Source organism: Oryctolagus cuniculus, chromosome 12, assembly GCF_964237555.1.
Source record: "Oryctolagus cuniculus chromosome 12, mOryCun1.1, whole genome shotgun sequence".
Lineage (NCBI taxonomy): Eukaryota > Metazoa > Chordata > Mammalia > Lagomorpha > Leporidae > Oryctolagus > Oryctolagus cuniculus.
Window position 1 is genome coordinate 32,958,905 of NC_091443.1, and position 13,137 is coordinate 32,972,041.

The 13,137-nt window shown below is 35.5% G+C and overlaps 2 pseudogenes; both read right to left on the reverse strand.

The window, feature by feature from the left end:
* Nucleotides 1–1,767, reverse strand: part of LOC100350433 (transmembrane protein 11, mitochondrial-like) — a 38,166-nt pseudogene extending 36,399 nt beyond the window's left edge.
* A 56-nt stretch (nucleotides 1,768–1,823) lies between these two features.
* The window catches only part of LOC100350191 (phosducin-like protein 3 pseudogene), a 37,971-nt pseudogene continuing 26,657 nt past the window's right edge, over nucleotides 1,824–13,137 (reverse strand).

Sequence of the window (13,137 nt, forward strand, 5' to 3'; positions counted from 1 at the left end):
ACCACTTTCTTTTTTCCATAAATAAATATTCACCACGTCCTTGTTTCCAGCAAATCTGTGACTTACTGTAAGTGAGCAGTTATTTGATGAGGGCTCATTACTGCAGATACCAAGCTAGTACTGATTCTGTCCATAATAACTTTTTGTGAGAAACCAGAAAATCAGTTTCTACTTGTATGTGATTGTCAACTTGTTTGTATGCTCTTTTGAGAGATGAAGTTGCTCTGCGTCTAGCCCCCCTGGAGTGCTGGATGTATTTTCTTCCTGAACAACATTTTGAAAGTTAATTCCTCTGAAAAGAATCTGCTACACATTGTTTTGGGGCAGAAACATCAAGTAGACTTTTCTAGGTACACAGAAGACAAATTAACTCCTCTCTCAGGCTTAGGAAGATGTCTCTGCATTGGGAACTTTTAGGGAAAGATAATATATTTTCTTGTCAGAGGCTTGGAGAAAAGAGAAATCTAGTTTTTGTGTAATTTTGGGCTGCAAATTTCTAGTCCCTTGTGTGACATCAAGAAATAGGCTAGATATGTCTTTTATATTCTTGAGTATCTGTAGAATAAAAAGAATATTTTGCAGGAGAAATATTTGCAGAATAAAAGAATAAAAATGTTAGCAGAATAAAAGACTATGGACACTGCAGTGAGAGCTGAGATGGTGCAGGATTCTGATTTGTTTGCATGGGTCTTTCCCTTCCCCCATACTTTCCCCTTGACTATGTGACTTTCATATCTATCAAAATATTGGAGCAGGCCTCGTCAGTATAGCAGGTATATAACTCCTATGCATTGAGAGACTGTGGGGGATTTTCTAGCTTTTAAAGTACAGAGCATAGAAATCCTACCTTTACTGTTACCCATGAAATCAATAAGTGCCCTGTCGGGAGAACTGGCTATGTTTTCTGGCTTCCTATTTCTCATGTGTCAGACTAGATGAGAATTCTGTGGTTATTTTTAGTCTCTATCCTCTGTACACAATGAACCTGTTTGATTTTTGGCTCAATTTAAGATTTGTTTTCGTCTTCATTGTTGCTTTTTAAAAAATATATTATGATCTGTATTGTGGGATGCTATAGCTCCATCATCCATTAAACTCACATGAGAGTTGGAGATCTAGCCCCCAGTGTCTCAGAATGTGACTGTACTTTGGAAATAGTGTCTTTAATTGGGTTGATTGAATTAAACAAGGTTATTAGGATGGGCCCTAACCCAATGTGGCTGCTATATAGATCAGAAAAGGAAATTGCAATGCAGAAATGTACAACTGGCAGACAATGGGAAGACAGCAGGGAAGATGCCCATGAATAAGCCTGGACAACAGCCTCATCACGGCCTCTTCCAAAACCTTGAGAAAAACAAAACTTCCCTTGGTGAAGTCCATGATATCAGTCCATGATATTTTGCTATGGCAGCCCTCACAACCCAACACCAATGCCTTGGATCTATTTTCTTTACATATAAGGTGAGTTCAAAACGTTGTGATAAAGTAGAAAATAAAGAAGTTTATCTTGGTGCAAAAAAAATTTTAAACACATGCAGCTTTTTCATAATACGTATTTCCCATGATGTTTCTGGAACATCCTGGCCAAAATTTAGCCATTGAATTTTCAAATGGGCTTGAGACATCCTCTTTCCTGTCTGTCATGATGGAAACTTAAGAGCTGCTATGGACTGAATATTTTTGTACCTTCTCACCTAAAAATGATAGGATATTCTGAAGTGGATCCTTTGTGAGGTAATTAGGTCTTGAGAGTGGAGAGCCCATGAGTGAGATTAGTGCTTTTACAAGAGACACAGGGAGATGAACTCGTTTTTTGCCACTTAAGTCACAGGGAGGAGCACAAAATCAGAACGCTCAGCCGTCATCGGCTCTGCTGGCAGCTTGATCGTGGATTTTCCAGCCTCTATAACTGTGAGAAATAGATGGTCATTGTACTTAAACCCCCAGGTACACAGTATTTTTGTCACGGTGGCCCACACCAAGACAAAAGTGATCACAACATGTGTTAGAATAAGGAACACTGCTGAGCACACGGAAAATCTCTTCGATCCAAAGCTACTGCTTCCAACACTGGAGAGAAAGGCAGGCAGACAGAATGCTTTGCAGCTGACTAGAACTCCAGCTTGGGAATCGAAACCTTCACTGGAAATTTTACCAGGAAACTTAAACAATTGAGGACTTGCTGGAGGCTCAGTGTCGATAGGTTTGTGAATTAAAAAATCCCAGGAGTTTGGGTATTAAGGCTGATCCCCATGCATTCATGGAGTTTACCACCTGCAAACCTATGAGATAGCATGGAAAAGACCAAGTACAAATCTTCTGCACCCACAGGAAGAGAAAACTAGCCATTTTTTATAACATGCTTAGAATATTTTATTCTCTGTATTTTTTGGCTTTTTATAATTTTTCATCTATATAAAAAGAACAAATTTCATGTATGTCATTTTTTTTGATTTTTTAAAAATATTTATCTGCTTATTCAAAAGGCAGAAATACGGAGAGAGAGAGAGAGAGAGAGAAATCTTCCCTCCACTGGTTCAATCCCCAAATGGCTGCATGGATGGGACTGGGCCAGACTGAAGTCAGGAGCTTCCTCCAGTTCTCCTACATGAGTGCAGGGGCACAAGCACTTGGGCCATCCCATGCTGCCTTCCCAGGCTCATTAGTAGGATGTTGGATGGAAAGTGGAACAGCTGGGACTCGAACCAGTGCCCATATGGGATGCCAGCACTGCATAAAGAGGCTTAACCTATGCCATAGCACTGGCCCACGTATATACATTTAACAGCATAATTATACTTTCCATCCTACTCACTCTCCATTCCTGGCTTCCACCATCCTCACATCTCCCTTTCTTTTTTATTCTCTTTAGTAATGCCAGACTTCATCACAGACAAACTTACTGGAGTACTGCCAGAGTCTAAGGGATCTGGGCACCCGGAAAAACGTAACTCAGGCCCCCAGCCTTTCTGTCTTTCCTAAGGAACAAAAGAGGACAAATCTTGAAGAGTAGTTGGTACGGTCATAGTCCAAGGGCACACAGGCAATAAGTCTTAGACTTAACAATAGGATTGCAGAGTGTTTCCCTCCCTCTCAAGCCCTACCCCTGCATGAGCTTATTTGGTAACTGAAAATATAAGTGAAAGAACTGAACATCTCAGAGTTTATTTAAGAAATCTTTAGAGGGTGCTGGCGCTGCAGCATAGCGGGTGAGGCCTCCGCCTACTGTGCCTGCATCCCATATGGGTACCAGGTCAAGTCCTGGCTGCTCAACTTCTGATCCAGTGCTATGGTCTGGGAAAGCAGTAGAAGTCCTTGGGCCCCTGCTCCCTTTTGGGAGACCCGAAAGAATCTCCTGGCTCCTGGCTCCTGGCTCCTGGCTTCTGGCTTGAGATTGGTGCAGCTTGGCCATTTTGTCCAACTGGGGAGTGAACCAGCTGATGGAAGACCTCTCTCTCTCTCCATGTCTCTTATTTTATCTCTGTGTAACTCTGACTTTCAAATAAATGAATAAATCTTTAAAAAATAATCTTTACAAAAACTCGAGCAATAGCAGAGACAAGAATGAAATCACTAGCAATCAGGGAAATGCAAATCAAAACCACAATGAGGTTTCACCTCACCCCGGCTACAATGGCTCACATTCAGCAATCTACGAACAATAGATGCTGGAGAGGATGTGGGGAAAAAGGGACACTAACCCACTGTTGGTGGGAATGCAAACTGGTTAAGCCACTATGGAAGTCAGTCTGGAGATTCCTCAGAAACCTGAAGATAACCCTACCATTCAACCCAGCCATCCCACTCCTTGGAATTTACCCAAAGGAAACGAAATTGGCAAACAAACAAGCTGTCTGCACATTAATGTTTATCGCAGCTCAATTCACAATAGCTAAGACCTGGAACCAACCCAAATGCCCATCATAATTAGACTGGATAAAGAAATTATGGGACATGTACTCTATCAAATACTATACAGCAGTCAAAATCAATGAAACCCGGTCATTTGCACAAGATGGAGGAATTTGGAAAACATCATGCTGAGTGAAGTAGCCAGTCCCAAAGGGACAAATATCATATGTTCTCCCTGATTGCCGACAACTAACTGAGCACCAAAGGGGAAACCTGTTGAAGTGAAATGGACACTATGAGAAACAGTGACTTGATCAGCTCTTGTCCTGACGGTTGATGTACAATGTAATACTTTATCCATTATAGTATTTTTTTTTTTGTTCTAGTAAAAAAAAAAAAAAAAAAAAAAAGAAGAATGAAATTTCAGCCTCTGCTACCTGTAACTACAGCCAGCAGTAAGGACAAACTAGTTCCTAACCAAATACAAAATCTCACACTAAAGGACTGTTTACCTTTGTCCTTTTACCCAATCGTTCACATCCCATCCAGCTATGATCAAAAAGTATGTTGCAAAACAAAAACATACTCTGAAGAGTCAAAGAAGGCATCAGACCCCGATTCAGAAGTAGCAGAGGTGTTGGAATCATCAGACCCCATTTTCAAAAAACTGTAATGAGTGTGTTCAGAGTTCTAATGCAAGAGCAACAGTATGCAAGAACATAGGGGTAATGCAGAGAGAAGCAATCTCTAATAAAGAGTCAAAAGGAAGGGTACGAAACCAAAAACACTGCAACAGAGAGGAAGGATGCTTTCCATGAATTCATATGAATAAATCAGGGAATTCGAAGAAATGACAAGGGAAACTTCCAAAACAAGGGGTCTGCACTCTGGCATGGTGGGTTAGGCCTCCACCTGCTTAAAAATGGGGTTGCTGGCATTCCATTATAGGCACCAGTTCAGTTCCTGTCCTGGATGCTCCTCTTCTGATCCAGCTCTTTGCTGGTGGCCTGGAAAAGTGGTGGAGGATGGCCCAAATGTCTAGGCCCCTGCAGCCACATGTGAGACCCAGAGGAGGCTCCTGGCTCCTGGCTTGGATGAAGGGCTGTTTGGGGGAGTGAGCTAGCTAATGGAAGACCTTTCTGTCTCTCCCTCTCTCTCTCTGTGGCTCTGCCTCACTCAAATAAATAAATAAACTTTAAAGAGAGAGAGAAAGAAAAAGAGAGAGAGAAAGAGAGAGAGAGGAAGGAAGGAAGGAAGGAAAGATGGAAGGAAGGAAGAGTTCCAAGACTGAAACTTAGAGAAATAAATAAATTTTAGTTCTTTTTTTTTTTTCAAAATTAGTTATAGGAATCAAACCACAGACTCAAGAAACACAGCAAACACAAAGCAGAATAAAACACAGCCTCAAAATCTACACTTATTCATACTATATTTGAATTGTAGAAAATCAAAGGAGAAAATTACAGAAGATGCCAGAGGGGAGATACAAACAAAGAAGCAGACCAAGCTCCTCTTTGGTTGATAAATAAATCTATTCAGAAATAGAGTAAAATATGAATAGAATAGAGTAAAATATATAAAGTGGTGAAAAAAAATAATTGTTTTAGTATTCTTCCTCTCAAATTCTTTGAAAACTAATTATATACATAGTGGGTTGTTTTATATTAATTCATGGACACTTTATAAAATGGTTTGATTCTGTCTAGTTATTCAATTTGCATAATTTCATTACTATACACTATTAATCTCTTTGGTTAGTTTTTATTGATGAAGAGCTTCTATTTCTATGTCTACTTATCTTTGTTTTCTGTAACCACCTTCCACAATGTTCATTCTTCTAGCTCAAGAGTCAGTAAACAGGGGCTAGCATTGTGGCATAGCAGGTAAAGACAAACCACAAGAGTGTGTTCCATAAATATTCCTGATTTTATAAAATCTAAAATATAAAATAATTTTGGATGCCATATACCCAGGAAATACATGGATGATTAAGTCAATAAAATGATGTGATCTAGAGTTTAAAATAATTCCTAGGAGATTGTAAACTACATTACACACACAGTACATAACTCAAACATTAAAATTTTGTCATTTTCTGTAGAATATTTATTATATTTTAACAGTATTTAAATAATACTTTTAAATGTTTTACTCTTTATTTTACTACTATTGTGCTAGAAGTGTTACTTTGAATTTAACCTTTAAGAATTGAAGCATTTATTGATATTAATGCTTGTTAATATCAATTTTTTCTATTTAACTACATTGTAAGTAATTAAAATACAATTTTTGGTAATGAATATTTTGTTGCAATTTATTTTGTCTATAATTAATATTCAAAAGAAAAAGAAAAACCACTTGTTGCTGGTCTTATACTTATTTTATGATTTTGTTATTTATGATTTTATTTATTTAGTTAATTATTTTATACTTATTTTACTGCTTATAAATTATTTTCATAAAACTTGAGATTATACTCTGCCAACAAAACAGTGTGTCAATATGGTCTGATATTAACTTTGCAATAATAAAGCTAATACAATGCTTGTCTATTGATAATGAAACTTGGAGTGTGTATTTCAACAACATCCAGGCTGTATTTTTCTCCCTCAAAAGAAAAAGTCACTGAAAGGTAGAAAAGTGTGAAAGAAATTAAAACTATCAATAATTAAAACATTTGATTAACAAACTCTTCTCAGATAAAATATCTCCTTCTTGTGAAAGAAACCATTCACATATTCATTTTAAATGTCTTCTGAAAAATTCCTACAATTCAAGTTTCATAGTTCAAAGGATTTCAATCACAGAATTATAAATGAATGAGAATATGGCTTTATTATGGAAATGCACTGATACAAATGTAACGCTATGAGCAGAAAAATACAGAATGAATCACAGTTATATACAAAAAGCTATTATATGATTTATAATGTCAAAAGATGAATGATTCCACTCACAGTTAAATGACACTACAGATTGACTATGATTTATTATACTTTTGTCTACCTCAATAACTCATTCATTTATTCTGAACAACTGAAAGTTTATTGCTTAGGTTGTAATCACAACTTGTAAGTTCTGGTATGCTGTTAATTATTCATGGTTTTTATTATTCTTTCATGAATTCAGTTGACATTACCTATAGATCTTTTAACACCATTTTGGCAAAGCAAATATTACTAATATTTTATAATTCAGGATTAAAAATGCTGAGCTATGTAAAAACTCAAGTATATATGTGAATTTTATGTCAAAATTAATGTCAGTTGTGAAATTGGTCCTTCTTAATCTTAGATGAATAATTATTACATTTTATATTTCCCATTATTTGTGTAAATATGTGCTAAAATCCCTTGACATTATATGTTGCACAAATATTTGCTTGAAGTATCAGATTTTCAAAAAATGAATGGTGATATTATTCTAGAAACAAATTGATAAGATCTGTTTTGTTTGAATTTTCTATGCATGTTTCATAACAAAAATATTGGAATTCTAGTTATAAATGCACTGTTTTTGTTGTCATTTTTGGTGTTTACATATAAAAGTCAAATATCTTAAGGGAAAATAGGTTATTAATAAAATATATTAAGTATATAAGTCAATATTCAGTAAAACTATGATGTATATATTTTATGCATTTGTGAAATACATAATTTATTTTAGATAAAATATAGCCATTCAAGAATTGGTTTACTGGGGCTAACATTGTGGCTCAGTGGTATACTGCTGATGCATCCCATTTCTACATACGCTAGTAGGATGATAGAAACATACAAATGAATGGTGGATGAATATCTGATGTGTTTTGTGGTAAATTGCTACCTTCCTCCAGGGCACACAAAGAAACAGAGTTAAATGAAGTCTTCAGACATGAAATGCATGACTTCACTGAATTTGAATAACCCTGTAACTAGGAATACATCACCTCCCCCACCTTTTATTCTGGTTAGCACATTGTGTCATAAACAGGTGTAATGATTTGCTCAGCTCACACAATTCGGAATTTGTAGAACAAAAATTTGAACACACGTCATTTGGTTTGGAGAGACATTTCCTACCTAGTTATCTGTGGCTGATAGACAACATGGAAGTCACAACAGTGTACAAAAATGTTTTATTACAAATATAATTTGAAAATCGATTATATTTTTATCAATTATAATTTCCTCTACATATCTTGTCTTATTAGGTACTCTTCATGTCTTCTGACATGACAGGGGGCAGGGATAGTACTGTGGATTCGGCACTGGCATCCCATTTGGGCACTGATTCCTGTCCCGGCTGCTCCACTTCTGATTCAGCTCTGGGAAAAGCAGCAGAAGATGGCCCAAGTGCTTGGTCCCTGCCGCCCACATGGGAGACCCGCATGAAGCTGCTGTCTTTGGCCTGTCCCAGACCTGGCCATTGGAGCCACCCATTAGGAGTGATTAGGAGTGAGAGAGGAATATTCTTGCTTTATCTGAAATAATTCTAACATTAGGAACTCTAGAAAAATGCTTGCATATATGAATCACTAGACAAGTACATGAATATGCACTGAGGTATTTCTTCTAAGAACAGAAGCTTAGAAATAATTCAAATATCTCTAGAAGAAATGAATTAATAACTTTTGGCACATTATTGTAATGAGATGCTATACAGTGGTGGGAAATTAGTGAACCTGAGTGAGCCGTATCATACTTGAAGAAAATCAAGTTTTACAAAAATCTATGACTTACCTTAGAATACATATGTACTCTGTTAAGAGAAGATTGATATCAGCACTTAAATATTATTTCTATTATTTTATCAATTGGAAGACATTAGCCAAATAGAGAAAAATTTTCTTGCCAGGGGTGCTATTACTTTCCTCGTTTAAAGAGTTTATTGTGTAAAAATCAAGAAAAAAAATCTTCAGGTAACTTTTACCACATAATAATCCACAATGAAAGTTGAGTCAAAATGGTTTATGATTTCTCATGGTTCTGTGGGATTGGGAGGAATCCTCTGGTCCGTGCTCAGAATCACAGTTTATGTGTTGGATTTATCTGAGAAATCTGGGAACATTGGGCTTCTTTCTTTCCAAATATTTCTTACTCTGGTCCTTCCCCATGTGAGGGCAGTGTTCCAAAAGAGTAAAAGCAGGTGCTGGAAACCCAGCCTTGGACGTTGCATACTCATTTAAACCACATTCTGTTGATCAACACAGCTCACAAATGCAGCTCAGATTAAAGGGAAAATAGACTCCCTGTTGATTTGCTGAGCAGAAATGTCACACTATAAATAGGCATGTAAACTAGAATGGAAGATCCTATTGCCATATTTGTGTGTGTCCATATAGCCTCTTAACTAATATCTAACAAGGTAGAGACTGATAATTCTACACTTATTTTATAGAAAATCTGTGAATGCTACAGATTATTCAATTTTTAGTTATTTTGTATCAATCTATTGTGAACAAAGTTTACATTTTGATTGAAATACAGGCTATCAATCTTCTTCAATTATACATGTCATCTTCAACTTTTCTAAGTCAGTTACATGGCCAGTAAAGACTTGTCTTCTTTTTCCATAGCACTGATTTGATTTCGGAAAGTGGTTATTCAGCCAGAAACTGCATTCCCTATTCCCTCTTGCATCTTGGTAAGCTTACAGCATTGAATTAAGACATCAGGAATTTTGATGGATGAGATGCATGCTCTTTGCACTTGGCCCGTGAACATCTCCTTGGAATCCTCACTATTTATTCTCCCATCCGTGTGTGGACATCACTAATACAACCTTGAAAGATACTTAACCCTCTATTATCCATCATCCATAAATAACCAGATAAAGACTTCCCTTCTGAATTTACCATCCCCATCTTTGACCAAACTCATATCTGCATGAAACAAATAAAAATTTTATTTGCATTTGACACCAGATTTCAGGGGTTATCTGTTGATACTCAGCTAACATTCAGTTTAACATTCAGCTTAATATAAATGTATTTGTTTCCTTCAAAAGTAAAGTACTATAATGCTAGCTAAATGGATTTCCAGACAAACATAGAGATCTTATCTGATGCTTTAATTTTGCTATTAAATATAGTAGAGAAAAATATAGATAATAGTAAATAAATTAAAATATAAATCAGATGATAAATTTGGGGGGAGGAAGGGAAGGAGAGAAGGAAGGAATATTATGTTCTTAGAATTATAACTACAAATCACATTGAATCTATTAAAAATAAATAAATAATAAAAATTAAAATAAAAAGCTTTAAAATTTGAGTATTATTCTGCTCCAAAAATGTCAAGTAAACCTTTTTGTGACTATAAGTACACAACACTAAGTAAGGAAGGCACATATTTCTAGTAATTTCCTAATGAGAAAGAGAAATGCCACATCTGAGTAGTTAGGTTGTTCCTACAGTGGAACCCCATCTAGCACCTGGCCAAAAGCATGCAGGACAAGGGTTACATGGTAGGTTCAAGAAAATCTGGAGGAATGTTAAATTCTCAAATAAATAGTTATTTCTAAAAAATTATATTGGCCAAAATTCAATCACTAAGCAAGTATTCAAAATAGTGTCTGATATCCAATATATATTCATTACCTCTATGGAAACAACATTTACCTTTATTGAGCATATAGAGAATTGAAGCAATGGGATATTATATAGTCAGTTGTGAGTAACTCATTGAATAAATATTAGAATGCAAAACACAGCAAAGGGTAAATATTAGGAGCTACAGATACGTAATTACAGATATGTAATAACAAAGCATTATATTTCTTCCATTTATACAGTGAATTATGTCATGTAGTAAACACTTGTGAGCCATATTGACATGAAAACAATCATGTTAATAAAAGTTACCATTATAGTTGAGCTTATAGTAGCTGCAGTACCTGCAAATCAAATATTCTAAGCCAGTAATGAAGATATCTACACTGATTATATAATAATTATTCACTAAAATAGAATCTCCAGGGCAGTCATTTGGTAAAGCAGTTAAGACAGCATTGGTTTGATTCTCAGTTATTCCACTTTTGATTCAATTTCCTGATAATACCTACCCTGGGAAAGCAGCAGATTACGGTTCATATTTTTGGGTCCTTGCTAGCCATCCACCCTGGCTTCAGACTGGACCAACACTGGCTTTTGCAAGTATTTACAAAGTGAACAAGTGGCTTGAAGATTTTTATCTCTTTGCTTTTTAAATAAAATGAAAAGTAATTAATAAAATATAATCTTTAAGAAAATTATTACCACTTCAAAATGGAACTTATAATTTTTCTTACTGTTGAATCAACATTTTGTCAAATTCTTGAAATACATACATAATTACTGTAAGCATGTTATAGCTATCTTTTTTTTAAAAAAAGATTTACTTATTTGAAAGAGAGAGAGAGAGAGAGAGAGAGAGGAGAAAAGTATCTTCTATCTTTTGGTTCACTCCCCAAACAGCCACATCGGGTCAGGCTAGGCCAGGCTGAAGTCAGGAGCCTGGAATTCCATCTAGGTTTCTTATCCATATAGGTGGCAGTGGTCCAAGTACTTAGGCTATCTTCTGCGGCTTTTCCAGGCCCATTATTAGTGAGCTAGATCAGAAGGGCAACAGCTGGGACTTGAACAAGTGCACATAAGGGATGCTAGGGTTGCAGATGCTTGGTTTAACCTGCTGTGCCAGAACGCCAGCCCATAGGAATTTTAAAAACCAATAATTATACATCCATAAAATCCAAGAATCAGGAAAAACAATACTGAAGAAAGTGATTTAGCATTTATAAGAAATCCAGTCTGACAAGAAAGTACTGGTCTCTGGGAGGAAAATATATGTCAAAATACACACATTATTTTTATGAATATCTAGAAGTCACTATTTTCCGAGTTAAAAATAACAGCATGATCTTTTTCTGGCATAGATTTTATTAGAAATTTATTTAATTATTTAAGCAAAAACTTGTAGCAACAGAATAGAATATTAAATCATGTTATATCTAAAAGTAGGGCAATAATCCTATCAACAAGAATGTATTGAAATATTCATACTGTTCTAGATGAGTGGTAACTTTTTTGAACTAAAGTAATTGGGAGAGCTTCATAGATGATATGGCTTTTTTAATTAAAGTCTGATAATTAAAGAAATCTTTGGGGAAATATTTGAGTGTCACATTTCAATTGCTGATTCAGCATGTTTTTCTCATTCTGTACTGGTGGGAACATAAATTGTTACAAAGAATTTGTCAAGCTATTGATAGTATCTTTGAAAAACTTTAATATATTTTATGCCCTATGAACTAGTAATCGAGATATATGAAACAAATTTAGGAAGATAAAACTGAAAATATTGACTACCAGTCTAGAAAACTAGTTTCTAGGTGTAATTTCCCAGCAAAATATTTGATTTTTATTGTCTCATTTTCCATCTCTGGCTTTCTTTTCTTCAATGCATAAATAAAGTGATAGGAAAGACAATAACTTTCAAAGTCCCATTATATTCTAAAATCCACCTTGACTTAACAACACTGGAAAGAGCATAGGGTAAAAGGAATGAAGCATACCTAAGGCTCAAAATACTTCTATCTCAATCTTAGGATCTAAGCTGAAGTAAGTGGGCTGCATTGTGGAAGATGGCGGTCTATAAACAGAAAGACAAAATTACATTCAGAGAGTAACTGTTAATAACATAAGAGGAAAACATGTAAATGGATTAATGTGGCACACACATAGGTAGGATACCTAGGAATACTTTGAGGATAAACCACATAAAATAGTAATTTCCAGGGGTGGGCATTTTGATACAATGGTTTTATCACTTCTTGGGTTGCCAGCATCACATATCCCAGTACTGGTTTTTGTTCTACTTGGTAATATACCTGGGAAGGTGCTTCTGGCAGATCCTGATGGAGTGCCTGGCTCCTGGCTTCAACCTGGCCCAGCCCTGGATATTGTAGCCTTCTGAGAAGTGAGACCATGGATGGAAATAATAACTATTTATTTTACGTGTATATTAATAGAATATTATATTCTGCATTTAATATATTTTTAATTTTTTAATGATTACAATCGAGTTGGATTCATTTTATATGTTTACCATTTTTTTCATTGTAAGTCTCCTGTGAATTAATTTTGATCATTTAAAATTTATTATGTTGTTATTTCTTCATCTAAATAGTGTGTATTTCAGCAATTATGCTGTAAACTGTTTTCTTACATTTCATTTCAGTAATTGCATTAAATTTAAAGGTAAAATAAGTATTTAACCACACCTAATTTTAAAATGTTCACATCATTCCTAATAAAAATGGTTC